We start from the raw sequence: 14041 nt of genomic DNA, 5'->3' as shown, positions 1-14041 counted from the left end.
GGCACGTGGTTTGGTCGTGGCGTCGGGAGCACTGGAGCATTTTCTTGTGGCCGGGGAACCTCTTGGTAGCTTCCTTCTTCGTGCGCGGGCACACGGCACGGTGGATCACACCGCGGGACCGTGCGTCTTGGGGGCGAGGACGCCGTCTTGACGCGGAGGAGGCGGAGGCACTCCATGAGCTGCGTGTCACGGCGCGAGGGTTCCGTCTTGTTGCGAAGGTGGCGGAGGCGCTCTGTGAGCTACATTGTCCGCGGCTTGAGGTGGGCGAGGCAGCAAGAGGGATGGTGCAGGAGAGCCTCCAATGGCGCTGACGAGCTCGGCGATGCGGTCCAACCAGTCCATGTAGTGGTCGTCGACCGGGTGGTAATCCAGGAGCTCGCGTTCCATGAGCAGTGTAGCCTGCGCGTCTGTGGGTGTGCGGCGAGCGTGAGACGATGAGCCGGCCGGAGTCAGCGATGGTGTGGCGGTGCAGCCGTCCCACCGCACGGAGGGGTATAGTGAGGACACTTGCTGCTCGTTTGCTGCCATGTCGGTAGCGGCATTGGCAACAGGAGACGGAGAACGACGGGGAGGCCTGCCGACAGGGGCTGTCTGAGCGACACAGGCGATGAGGGCGACCCGACGCAGGCTTGACGTGCGTCCGACATGGATGCGGTTGAGCATGAAGATCTCTCCTCCCTCTAGCTCACGCCCTCACCGCAATCTCAAGGCTTACCGCGTCGAACCCATAGAACAAAGGGACACAAGATTTATACAGGTTTGGGCCACTAATGTGGTGTAATACCCTACTCGAGTGTGGTGTGCTGGATTGCCTCTTGGGCTAAGGAGGAACAGTTACAAGGGCAGAACAATCTCCTAAGGAGAGGTGCTCTTGTGCTTGGTAAGCTGATGCGGTAGAGGATTGTCCTCCTCTTGATGTGCCGATCCTTTTTCTCTCTCTCTTTCTACGATAGTGGCTCGCCCTATATATAGAGGCTCGGGTCCTCTTCCCAAATATTAGGCGGGAAGGGATCCCACAACGGCCAGTTTGAAGGGGGACAACTAGTACAAGCTATCCTTACAAAACATGTTCTTCGTCCACCGAAGGCTCTAGTGGTGACGCCGTCCTGGGCTCCACGGTGACCTCCATCCTGCTGGTCTTGGTCCTGTTGCGCCGATATGGAAACCTTTGCTTGATGCCTCGGGACTCCGTTCCTGCGCTTGCCTCTTTAGCACCAAAGAGGAAACGAGAACACTACGCGCGCTGGCGCCCGCCTGGTGTGCACCTGGCCTTGGTCTTCATGGCTTGCATCACAGGAACCTCGCGAGGTGCCCCTTGCCTTGATCTCTCCACCCCTTGCGAGCCAGCCTAGTGAGGCCGCCCCCGAGGAGGTCTTGCATCGTACGGCTCGCGAGGCTTGGCCCCTCGCGAGGGTCTTGAGTATTTGCTGGTGAAGATGGGCTGTACAGGGCTGCTGGTGGAGCCACGCCGTGGGCCGCAGGCAGGAAAGTCTGGGGACCCCCGCTCCCAGGACGTCGACAATTTCCCCACCTTCCATCCACGAAATCTTCACAAGTTTGCCCCCAAAATCACCCATTTCCGCCCCAAATCCATCCCGATCCAGATCTGAGAAAGTTTCCCGACAAAAGCGATACAACCGAACCCCAAGGTGGTACAACCGGGCCACGAGGCGGTACAACCGCTACCCCATCCCCTGATACTTGTTCCAGCACAAAACTGAAACCCTGGGACACTCCGGGAGTAGTACAACCGCCCTCGCAAGCGGTACAACCGCCCCTCCGAGATTCAACCTCGGCTGATTGACAGTTTTGACCATAACTAATTCATTCGGAGTCGGATTTTGACGTTCTTTAGCTTGTTTTGAAGCTATTGACATCCCCCATCCCACAAAAATACTTCCAACATCATTTGACTCCATCAAACGTTTGGAACTTTGGCATCTTTGCCTAGGGCCTTCACCACATCATCCGCTATACCACCATAGACTTCCTCAACCTAACCCATTTTGTTTCCCATAGCATTAGTGGTTGCTTGAGTAGTGATTCGAGTCTACTAAGGTGTTTTGGTTACTTGGGGACAATTGCTTCTTCATCAACCACCACCATAACTTCCGCATAGGCTTGCCCACCATACACTTCCGCCACCCCAACTTAACCCAATTTAGTTTGTGTTGTGAGTTGTGTCTCCTAAGGTGTTTCGGCTACTTAGGGGCCATGCTTTGAACTCCGACACCATGTATATCCCATCATACCCTTCCACCACCATAACCCATTTTTACCGGGTTTCCACCAATACTTCCGCAACCACCACCGCATTCCCGCTACCACCATTTTGACATTTGACGTTTGAGATTTTGAGTTCGCGGTTTTTATGTTTCCTAAGGTGTTTCGGCTAATTAGGGATGGTTCAACATCGAGAACACCGCCACTCATCATCGCCACAAGGACGTCATCATACATAAGGACGGTAACCTAAACGACACCATTGTATATTCCCCTTGCAATTGCATTGATAACCACTAGTCCATTTTGTGTCACTTGCCTATTGAAACTAGCCATTTGAGTATTGTCGACAACGTTACTGGTGCACATTAGTGATCATCGATCCGCTCTTCCATTGCATACATACCATATCATATTGGTATCATCTTGGTATCATCACATCATCTCGCGTGCCACAAGATTGTTCCCGCATATACACAATTGCTATCTTGGTTTGTGCGTTTCGCATAGTGGCCATATAAAAAAAGGATAAGCTTTTAAGCCAAAGAGAAGAGCAAAGAATCTGGTAAGCAATAGCCATAGCATCATACCACATTGCATATAAGATTGTCATCTCTGATCATCTTGGATCATCTTGAGAGGATCACCGGGAACCATACATAAATGGTATACTTGGGATAGCAAGTTTATCCAATTTTCATCTTATAGGTTGTGCACAAGTGTCGTATCCGCCTATAGAGCAATCGTGCTAGCGTCTCTCTTGAGTTGTGCAACACGAGCGTTTTTCGTGGATTCCACATTTTGTGCTCATTCCTTGGTTGCATGACCCCACTTATCTATCTGTGTGTGCATTTCCGTGTGCCATTCATTGCTATTGGTCTACTTGTTTCACTTGCAAATTTGTGAATCTCTTTCAACATTATTGACTCTTGCTAACATTATGCATCAAATTTTTGGGCCACTATCCTCAATAAGCTACTCCTAAGCCTTACTTTGTAGGTGTGAGAATCAACAAGATCTGGTACCAATTGTGTTATTTCCTTGTTACATTATTGAGTGATCATTCATCCATCTTCAACTTTTGATAAGGTACATTTGATCTAGTTCTTCTCTTTTTCCCACTCATTTTGTTCGAGTCTTGTGATGGATAGGCAAGGCATTTCATCTCCGATCTTCGACAACAACGACGGCGTGAACAACTATATCACCAAAGCATCCATATTCGATCTACAACAACAAATGCAAGGCACACAATCAAGATTGCGAGAGCACATCGACAACCTCGCCATCGACATACGACACTCCGAAGCACATACAAGAGACTACTGTGACATCAAGCTTTCCACACAAAAGGAGGAGCAAGATGCAAGGATGGAGGAGATAAGGGCCTTGGTCAAGTCTACTTCCCCTTCGTCATCTTCAAGTCAGCGGCGAGCAAGTCGATCATCTTTGGAGCGCCCATGCGATGCAAGCACAATTCGTCCACGTCCACATATACATGGCAACCATCATCACATTCGTGATCCACATCGTCATGAAGGGTGTCGGCATTCTGGGAACGGGGCTCCCCAGACTTGCTTGCCTGCGTCCCGCGGCGTGGCTCCACCAGCGGCCCTGTACGGCCCATCTTCACCAGCAAACACTCAAGACCCTCGCGAGGGGCCAAGCCTCGCGAGGCAGACGATGCAAGACCTCCTCATGGGCGGCCTCACCAGGCTGGCTTGCGAGGGGCGGAGAGATCAAGGCAAGGGACACCTCATGAGGTTTGCGTGACACAAGCCATGACAACTAGAGCCAGGAGGGCACCGGGCGGGCGCCAGCACGCGCAGTGTCCTCGTTTCCTGTTTGGTGCTAAAGAGGCAAGCACAGGCGAGGAGTCTCGAGGCATCAGGCAAAGGTTTCCATATCGGTGCAACAAGCCCAAGACTAGCAGGACAACAGGAAGGAGGTCACCGTGGAGCCCAAGACGGCGTCACCACCAGAGCCTTTGGCAGGCGAAGACTACTTTTGTCACGATAGCTTGTACTAGCTGCCCCCCTTCAAATTGGCCGTCGTGGGATCCCTTCCCGCTCAATATTTGGGAAGAGGACCGGGGCCTCTATATATAGGACTAGCCACCACCGTAGGGGGAAACTGAAAAAGGATCGGCTCATCTAGAGAGAGAGAATCCACAACCACACAAGTTCACCAAGCACAAGAACACCTCTCATCAGGAGGCTCTTCTTACCTTGTAACTGTTCATCCTCAGCCCAAGATGCAATCCACCACATCATACTTGAGTAGGGTATTGCACCACAATGGTGGCCCGAACCAGTATAAATCTTCTACCTGTCGTTCTTTGGGTTCGTCGAGCTCTGCTGTGAGATTGCGTTGAGTGCGAGCAAGAGAGGGGGAGGGATCTTTGTGCGCACCCCAGTGTTTGAACCTCAAGGGTTTTGCCGGAACCCGAAATCCGACAAAGGGGAAGTCACCTCCAAGCATCATGTGCACGACGATGACGAACAACATCTACTACGAGCTCAAGAATGAAAACGACACCATCGACATGAAGATGCTCAAGACGCGCAATCGTACAAGTCCCAACTAGCTCTACTTCATGCCAAGGCCAAGCATCGAGAGCACAAAAGAAGACCGCGAGACAAGAACCACCAAGAGGAAGCTATGGCTACCACCACCACTTCGGCATCTTCACCAAGTGCTATCACAATATCTTCTCCCATGGATGTTTCGCATCTTCGCCTACTTCCCATGAGTTCGCCTACATCGACATCTTCAACAACAAGGCGACTAACTACGAGCGAGGGCGACACTTCCATCTTCGAAAGCCCCTCAAGGAAGAAGGTCGATCATGGGAAATTCCCTTCGGTCATGGAGACGACCTACGAGGTGCCACATCATATGGGCCTCATACAAGATGACTACAAGACAGTCAAGCAAGGGTCATCCCCTTCGACCACGGCGACGAGCGCGAACCTCTTCAACAACATGAAGATGGCGCCCATATTGGACTCATACTCTGAGTCAAGCTACGAGACTGCACATGAGACTTTATGTTTTGTGTAGGTACTTATTCAAACTCATCAACCTCACAATCCCATGAGTTGACAAAACAAGCTCTTGAGGGAAACGATGACTTGGGATTTCGCGGTTTATCTTTACCACCGTTCCCTTCGTGCAAGGACTACGCGCATTTCTTTTACTTGGCTCTCACACGACTTTGGGCTATATATCACTTATTACTTTATGCCCATTGTAACATGTTCACTTTTCATGTTATACCTCTTTCTATGCCTTTGCCATGCAATTGTGACCCTTGCTTGCACTTACATATGATTCACCATTCTACTACTTCTATGTGTATTTGCATGCTCGGTGGAGATGCTAGTAACTATTGCCATGATTTCTTTATGCCCCATGCTATTGATGTGTGCTGTGTTGGGAGAGTCATGATGTACCATTGCTACTTACATATGGCCTCTCGCCAATACATTGATGATATTTTGCTAATATATTGCTTTCATGCTTGTGATATGTCATGTGCATTATTCATGCCCACTATATGCACACATGACCTGCTTGCCATGATTCTTTCTAGTGTGTTGCATCTTCACACTACTAGCTTGCTTGACTTGGTCACTATGATTGCTTGCCTTGTCGCATAACCAACATTCCATTCTAACTCGCTTTCTTGGGTTGATGACATTTATGTTCATGCCTATCACTTGATTTGTCTTGATCATTGTCTCTTGTCTCCATTAGTTGCATCTCTCATATCACCTTGTCTTGAGTGCCAAATTGCTATGCTTCTTGATCATGGATAATTTGACATATTACTTGTGAAACATGCTTGTTTACCTGCGCCTAATTTCTTTGGTTGTTATTGCATCATATGCTTATATACCATGCCAAATTCCCTTGTCCTTTCTTATGATAAGAATGATGAAAACACTTGTTGGGTATTTCACCACACGAATGATAGGTGTTGCATTTGCACTAACCTCATTTGTTTTTCTGAGTGTTTGTCATGTCTTTCATTTTGAACGATTCGCAAGGCGGTACCATCACGAGACATATTGGTTATGTGAAGGAATGCAAGATGTGCAACTCCAACATCCTTGAGAAATTCCTAATGGTGAACTCCTTCCCTTTGAGACATCCTCAAATATGCATATTGAATGGGTCATACTTTCATTGTTTCCTCCTTCTTCTTGTCTACATGTTACATCTATTGGATGGAGGCGTGCCATTGGACATTGACCCTATGGACCTTCAAGTTGAGGAGCGCATGCACTTAGTGGATTCAATTACTTTAGAAGAACCACCGGACCACCACTTCTACCATGACATCGAACTTTGGTACAAAACAACCCATAACAAATTAGCATCTTATACATGGATTGACTCATATTATGATAGCCTTGTTGCATCTTGTATTTCTATGTCATCCATGATATATGAACTTGTGCATTTCCTTAGCAAATTTGTTGTGATCTACCTTGATGGCATATTCATACATCATCCTCAAATTGCCCAACATCAATTGCATGATAACATAGTCACATTGAGCACCAATTACCATGTTCATGCTTTTGATACACCATCCCATTATGACACCATTGTGCACAATGGTCACATTAATCGCATTCACCACACCTTTGTGCATAATACAAAGGCTTTTGTTCCAATGAATGCTTTGCATATCATTCTATATCATCTTGATAAGCTTCATGCGCTTTGTCACGAACAATATTGCCGAACGGACCCATACTTACTTGATGGACACTTTGTGTGGGCTAACCATTGTATTTACGAGTGTCGCTTGTGTTTGCTCTTTTTGCATGTCTATCCCTCCAGAGACACCTTGGAGCACTTGGATTGCGCCATGTCTTCAACTTCGTCCAACTACAACTCTGTCAGCGACAATCATTTCCATGGTGAAGAGGATCATGATCCGAGGTCGGATCTTTCCCACGGGGGGGGGGGGGATGATGTGGAGCATCCTATGATCATCCCCATGTACACCATGTCTTTTCTCCAAGCCCTAATAGAACATAAGACGAGACCTCAAGTATACGCCATTGGACGCAAGGTGAACTCTCTCCTTGTTAAACTCCCCTTGGACCCACATGAGACATGGCTACTACCTCAAACAAAGACACTTTGTGTGCTTAGGTAACAAGGAACCAACAAGGAGAAGGAATGGTGCAAGATGTACACCAAGAGCATGGAGAAGGATTTTCCCAGTGCAGAGATAGAGGTACAACTGCCCATGTACCACCCAACTACCGCCCGAGTGGTACAACCGCTCGGCTACCGCCCAACTACCACCCGAGCGGTACAACCGCTTGACTACTGACCAAATACCAGTCCAGCTTCTGTGATCGAGCGGTGCAAGGTCGGTACCACCCCGATTTGTCCCCGTAACAGCCGTAAGACTGGCACAACCGCTTGAACCACCGGTACAACCGCTAATAACTTCCGGGAACACCTCCAGGAACAAGTACAAGAGCTCCAAGCGGTACAACCGCCCCCGTGACCGGTACTACCACTCTGCCTGCGCGCAGTAAAGGGTCAACGACATGTGTAACCCCCAACTTACCCCTCGGACTATAAATACCCGTCCCTTAGCTCCAAATTGGGGTTAGTAAAGGATTAGCTCATTTGAGAGATAGGGTGTCACAACCCTAGAATTTGTTTGTAAGTAGTTGCATCAGCACCCATGCATCATGTCTAAAATTTATTTGAAAGTTGAAATGGGGACTGTTAAACCCTAGCAGCAAATGAAATTCAACTAGGTTCAACTTAAATCTTTTCAATGAACCCAAAATTCCCTTTAAAAATGTTCATCATTTTTGAATTGGTTTTGGCACCTCTGACAAAAATGGTGCACATTTTTCTAGCTCAATTTGGATTTTTGAATGAACTCATTATGTATTTGAATTTGGGCATTTAATTGCTATAAATAATTAAAAATGCCCAAACAATTCTAGAAGTGGTTGAGGGTGTTGGAAATATTTCCAAATGTGCCCACAAGTCATTTCAGGAATTTTGGAAATGGTTTGGTCTATGAACTAAATCAAAACATAATAGCAAAAATAGAAAAACAGAACAAATTAAAAAAAACAGATAGAGAGAGTCACCTGTGCCACTTACCTAGCGCGGCCAGCTGGACGGCCCAGCCCACTGGCTGGAGCGGTTGTCTTCAACCTCTGCCAGTAGGCAGAGGCGTGTCGACGCTTGCGCGCCCGAGGCCTCCACCTCCTCTCTGCCTGCTCGCCCGGATGCCTCTGGACGGCGCCACACACTCCCCCCGGGCCCCCTCCCTCTCTCTCGCGTCCATCCCCTCCTCTCCCTCGCTCTCTTCCGCGACGGCCGATGCGTCCATGGAAGCGCCACCGTGAACCACCGTGCTCCCCGACCCCCTCTCACCTTCCCGTGTTGCGTGGAAGCTCCGCCACCGTCACCCACGCCTCCTGGACGACCCGCAGGACGCCGGATGCACCGCACCACGACCATGGCGTCGTCTTCAACCTCTCGGCTGCCGAGATCGCCGACGACCACACGCCGTCACCAACCCTCCCCGAGCCCGCTGAGACGCGTACTGCAACCGCCGTGAGCTCCTTACCCGAACCCTCCCTCTTCTCCGTCTCGTTTGCATGTCGTAGCGCCAGTCACCACCATCACCGAAGCTCGCCGCCGTTGCGCTTCGTCGCCACCGTGGCTAGAGCGAACGTAGCTCGAAGCCGAGCACATCGCTGTGCTCAGCGCGGCTCCAGGAGCCCGTAGCGCCCACCAACTCCTCCTGTCGTGCTCCGCAGCCCCGTTATGCTCGATGCCGTAGCTCCGACCGCCACTGAGGTTGACGCCGTGCCCAACTCCAGTCACCTAGAGCCCTCCCCCTGCCACAGTTGGATGCGCATGAGCCCCAGCTCCTCGTAGGTGGGCTCGACCATCGATTTGGTCGCCGGAGCAGCCATCCCGATCATCGCCGCCGCGTCTGTGTGCTCGCCGGCGTTGAACTCCGGTGAGATGACGTGGCCCGTCATTAGCCACTAATGACCCTACTGATTAACCCCCCTGAGTCATTGACACCTAGGCCCCACGTTTTAGCTAGCCGTAGTTTATTTCTCTGTTTAGCTTAAACTAACCACAGTGGCCCCACACGTCTGCGTTGACTTGCTGACGTGGCCGTTGACCAGGCCCACTTGTCAGCGACACAACACAGCCCTGGGTCACTGACCAGTGGACCCCACTGGTCAGGTTTGACCTGGACCGCCTCTATTGACTTGCTGACATCACAGTGACGCAATGCTGACGTAGTTAATAATTTTCTGGATTTAAAATAATTAGAAAATTCCAGAAAATTCCCAAAACTTCTAAAAATCATAGAAAATTATCTATAACTCCAAATAAGATAAATTATATATGAAAAATTATCAGAAAAATCCAAAGAATCTGAATATGGTATCTTCATGCATGTTTGAACAAGTTAACCTCACTGAATAGGACAATTTATGATTATGGAATAAATGGTAATTGGTTATGGAGTTGGAATTTGCTATATGTTTGAATTCCACTTCAATGAATATGACTAATTGTGGCACTAGGTCAATTTAGTACCTTAATATGACATATCATTCATATGTATGTGCATTGCATTGATTGCAGTTCCTTTTGTGTTTGCCGGTGGTTGTTCCCTCTCGGTAGACGTTCGTTCTGACGATGAGTTCGATGACACCGATGAAGATTTATATCATCTTCAGAAGTGCCAGGCAAGCAAAACCCCCTTGTTTATTCCGATACAATCCCACTCTCTTGCTTCTGCTCTCTTTTACTGCATTAGGACAACAGTGATTCAACTGTTACATGCTGCGGTAGCTGAACCCCTTTCCTCTGCATGACCTGTCATTGCCACAGTAAATAGATGAAACCAACTAGCATGAGTAGGAGTTGTTTGAGCCCTGATGTGCCTACTCATTCATGCTTGTTTGTCATGCCTACTATTGCTTAGAGTTGAGTCAGGTCCGATTCATCGGGGATGAATTGGAATGTGGTGAAAATGTCCTACTGTGTGCGAGCTAAGTGTGTGAACACGATTTGGTAAAGGTAGCGGTGAGAGGCCATGTAGGAGTACATGGTGGGTTGTCTCATTGCAGCCGTCCTTAGGAACTGAGTTTTGTGTTTGTGATCCATGAACAGTTACTACCACACATTGGGCTCCAGGCACTCCAAGCTCTCTCGACTTATTAATCAACTCGATCTCTGTCCAGGAGTTGCAACTAGTTTCTGGTGTTTGTAGGTAGTGTTAGTAGTCTACCAAGTGGCACCCGGTATAGGTCGGCTTGGGACAGACTAGGCACAGTGGCCCGGTGTACCAAGTGGCACCCGGATGGTGGGTTTGGGAACCCTGTACACATCGTTTGGGGCCGTGAGCGACACCCCGGCCGGATCTCCTTGCGGATGGAACCCGAATAGGCGATAAATCTGGACTAGAGACTTGTTGGTTAGTCAGGTCGTGGCCGACTCCCTCGCCGGGCTTCCGCTTGAAGGTTGTTGAGGTACATGACGTGTACATGGCGATAAGTGGTGAGAGCGTGTGTGAAGAAGTACACCCCTGCAGGATTATCATTATCTATTCGAATAGCCGGATTCCTAGGATATGGAAACTTGGACCCCTTGCATAGTTCATAGACAAGTGAAAGTGGATACTCTAAAATGCACAATATAAGCGTGAGTGCTATGGATGGCCTTCTCGTAGGGAGACGGGAGCGGATCCATAGTGGAGTATTGATATGGTGAATATGTGGACTCGTGTGCGCCACCTCAAAAGAGTTACTTGCAGTCGTAGTTCAGGTTAGCCACTGAGTCAAAAGCTGTCTTGCTGCAGTTAAACCCCACCATCCCTTTTGTTGATAATGATGCATATGTAGCTAGTTCTGATGTAAGTCTTGCTGGGTACATTTGTACTCATGTTTGCTTAATTTATGTTTTGTAGAGAGACGTCAAGCTCGCTAGTAGTTCCGCTTGGACTTCGACGTTTAGCTTGTTACCTCAGCTACGATCTTGTACCCTTGGGAGGGTCTTGTAGATAGTCAGGCTTCTCAGCCTTCTTCATTTGTAGTTGTCTGTATTCAGACAAGTTAAGATTCCGCATGTGCTTTGACTTGTATGCTCTGAATGTTGGGTCATGAGACCCATGTTTGTAATATCTCGCTCCTCGGAGCCTAATGAATAAATACTTGAGTTGTAGAGTTATGTTGTGATGCCATGTTGTATTTACACATATCGAGCATATTGTGTGTATGATTGAAATTCTTGGTATGTGTGGGATCCGACAACCTAGTCGTTTTTCCTTGGTAGCCTCTCTTATGGGGAAATGTATTCTTGTGCTTCCATGAGCCATAGTAGTCCGCTACATCCCGGTTCACCGGAGTCCTGCTAGCCCAGCACTACTGCTCTAGAGCACTTGACTGGCCGGCATGTGATTCACTTCGTTCCTATATCGGTCCCTTCGGGGAAATGCCACGCGGTGACATCCGGAGTCCTGCCTAGCCTGCAACAGCCCGGGTTCCCGGAGTCCTGTTAGCCGAGTGCTACAGCCCAGATTCACACGCTGCTGACCGACATGCTCGATGTTGATTCATGTATGCCTGTCCCCGTAAGTTAGTGCTACTTTGGGTTCACGACTAGTCATGTCGGCCTGGGTTCTCTGTCATATGGATGCTAGCGACACTATCATATACGTGAGCCAAAAGGCGCAAACGGTCCCAGGCCATGGTAAGGCGACACCCGTGGGAATACCGTCTGTGAGGCCGCAAAGTGATATGAGGTGTTACAGTCTAGATCGGTGTGACTTAGAATCGGGGTCCCGACATAGGGCTTTGCTCATCCACTTGGTTACTTCTCCATTGGATTCCACTTCCTCTTCGGAGAAGATCCCCCAAGAGGATTCAAGACCCCTCACGAGAAGACCCCCCAAGGCCTCCTCACGGAGATGAACTAGTTACCTCTTGTATCGTCCCTTATTAGATTTGGATCGTGTATCTATTTGTGTTTCGAGGATCTAGCACATGTGTGATTGGACTTGTTCTTGAGTGCTCCTCTCGTGTTTCCCCTTGTATTCTTCGTGTTCTTCGTAGGATCCCCTCCATTTCATGAAAGATCGGGCATCTAGGGTTCTACCCTACATCAAGTACCTAAATCCCCAGTTGTGTATTCCTCTGGGTGTCAGAAACAGTTTTCCTCACCAGCATATAATGATTAGTCAACCAATAAGGGCCAACTTGCCATAAACATAGCAAGCACATAAAAAAGTAATTAAACATAGTTCTCTTAAGCATAACCATAGACATGTAGACATCATTTAAGTACCAAGTCTTCTTAATAGAAAGCAAGAGGTGCCACACAGGGCCATAACCAGTCTTTTTACAAAAGTTGTCACACCGTGACCAGGTTTTTTAGCAGTCTTCTCATGTGCTGGATTTTATGACTTGATCTCGTCATTAAACCATCTTGGATTGCTCTGTTGTTCCTGTGGCTTTGGGAACCTTGACCACATCTTCATGTCCTTTCTTCTTGGGACTTTTGTATAGCTTCTCCTGAAGTTTCTCCTCATCCACCTTCCAGAAAGATATTGTGAGATTTTTTACCACTCTATTTTGAAGGGGGGCAGCATTACAAGGTAAACAACCCTTTGTATCACAAGATTTTATTCTATAACCATTATTATCTTGCTTAATTCGATCACTTCTTCTTACCTCAGTTTGTACCAAAGGCCCCTTGTCCCTTTTTTCTTCTTGAAACTGCTTCTCCCAAAGGCGGCAGGATTACTTTACTAGGGGACACCTGTTTTAAAGGGCTTCCAACTCCACTAGAAGAAAGAGCAGCTGGGCTTATACCCTCATTCTCTTTACCATTTCCCTGCATGATTTCCTTAAAATAGGGAGCCTGTGATGCAGAGCAACTATCAAGGATATGAAATAATGTAGTCTCTTCAGAAGTACAATTTGCAGTCAACATTTTCCACAGTTCAGATTTCAGCAAATGCAGGGTCCACTCTAATTTATCAGGATTCAGTAGAAGATGGATTATGAAATTAAACCAACTTACTGGGATCTCAATCTTGAATGGATTGGCAGAACTCTGAGTAGCCGGTGCAAAGTGTTGAATCCAAAGGTCCATGCCCTCTTTAAATATTAAATGAGAACCATCAATAACAGCAAGTGCATGAGATTCAGCTATGCTAGCTACATCAAATGTATGAGGCTCACTTGAGAAAGAAGCTATGTCCTCGTTACCTTTCTTATTATTGTCAATGTTATGTGTAGCTAGACTTCCTGCCCCTACAGCATCCTCATATAAAGAGGGCTACATCAGTCTGAGGTATTAAAGTTGTTGGTATAATTTCTTTCCCTTTGATTGTGGCCCTGGCTATGTCAGTCTCAGACAGCACGTCATCATTATCAAGTGCATCTTCATGAATAGTGACTTGCACTTTGGATCAGTCGGCTCTTGCATTCTCTTCATCCTTATGTTCCACTGTGACATCAAAATTGCTATGGATGTTAACCAGTTCCAAATTGTGAGCCTCCAGCATGGGAGGTAGTTGTCTCACCCCCTCCTCTTGATCAATGTTCTCATGTTCTTCCTTTTCAATATCATCAGGGTAGGCCAAGGCAATATTTTGACGCCCCAATCCCATAGGCAGAGCCTGTAATCCTTCGTTCACCTCTTCACTAGCAGTATTATTAAGAGAAAAAGTTCCATCAGACAGTGAGATTGTTGTGGTGACGCTGCTGTTTGGGGCCCCATCTTCTGC

The sequence above is a fragment of the Triticum aestivum genome, chromosome 2A (genome assembly GCF_018294505.1).
Source record: "Triticum aestivum cultivar Chinese Spring chromosome 2A, IWGSC CS RefSeq v2.1, whole genome shotgun sequence".
Lineage (NCBI taxonomy): Eukaryota > Viridiplantae > Streptophyta > Magnoliopsida > Poales > Poaceae > Triticum > Triticum aestivum.
This window is presented reverse-complemented; position numbering follows the sequence as displayed.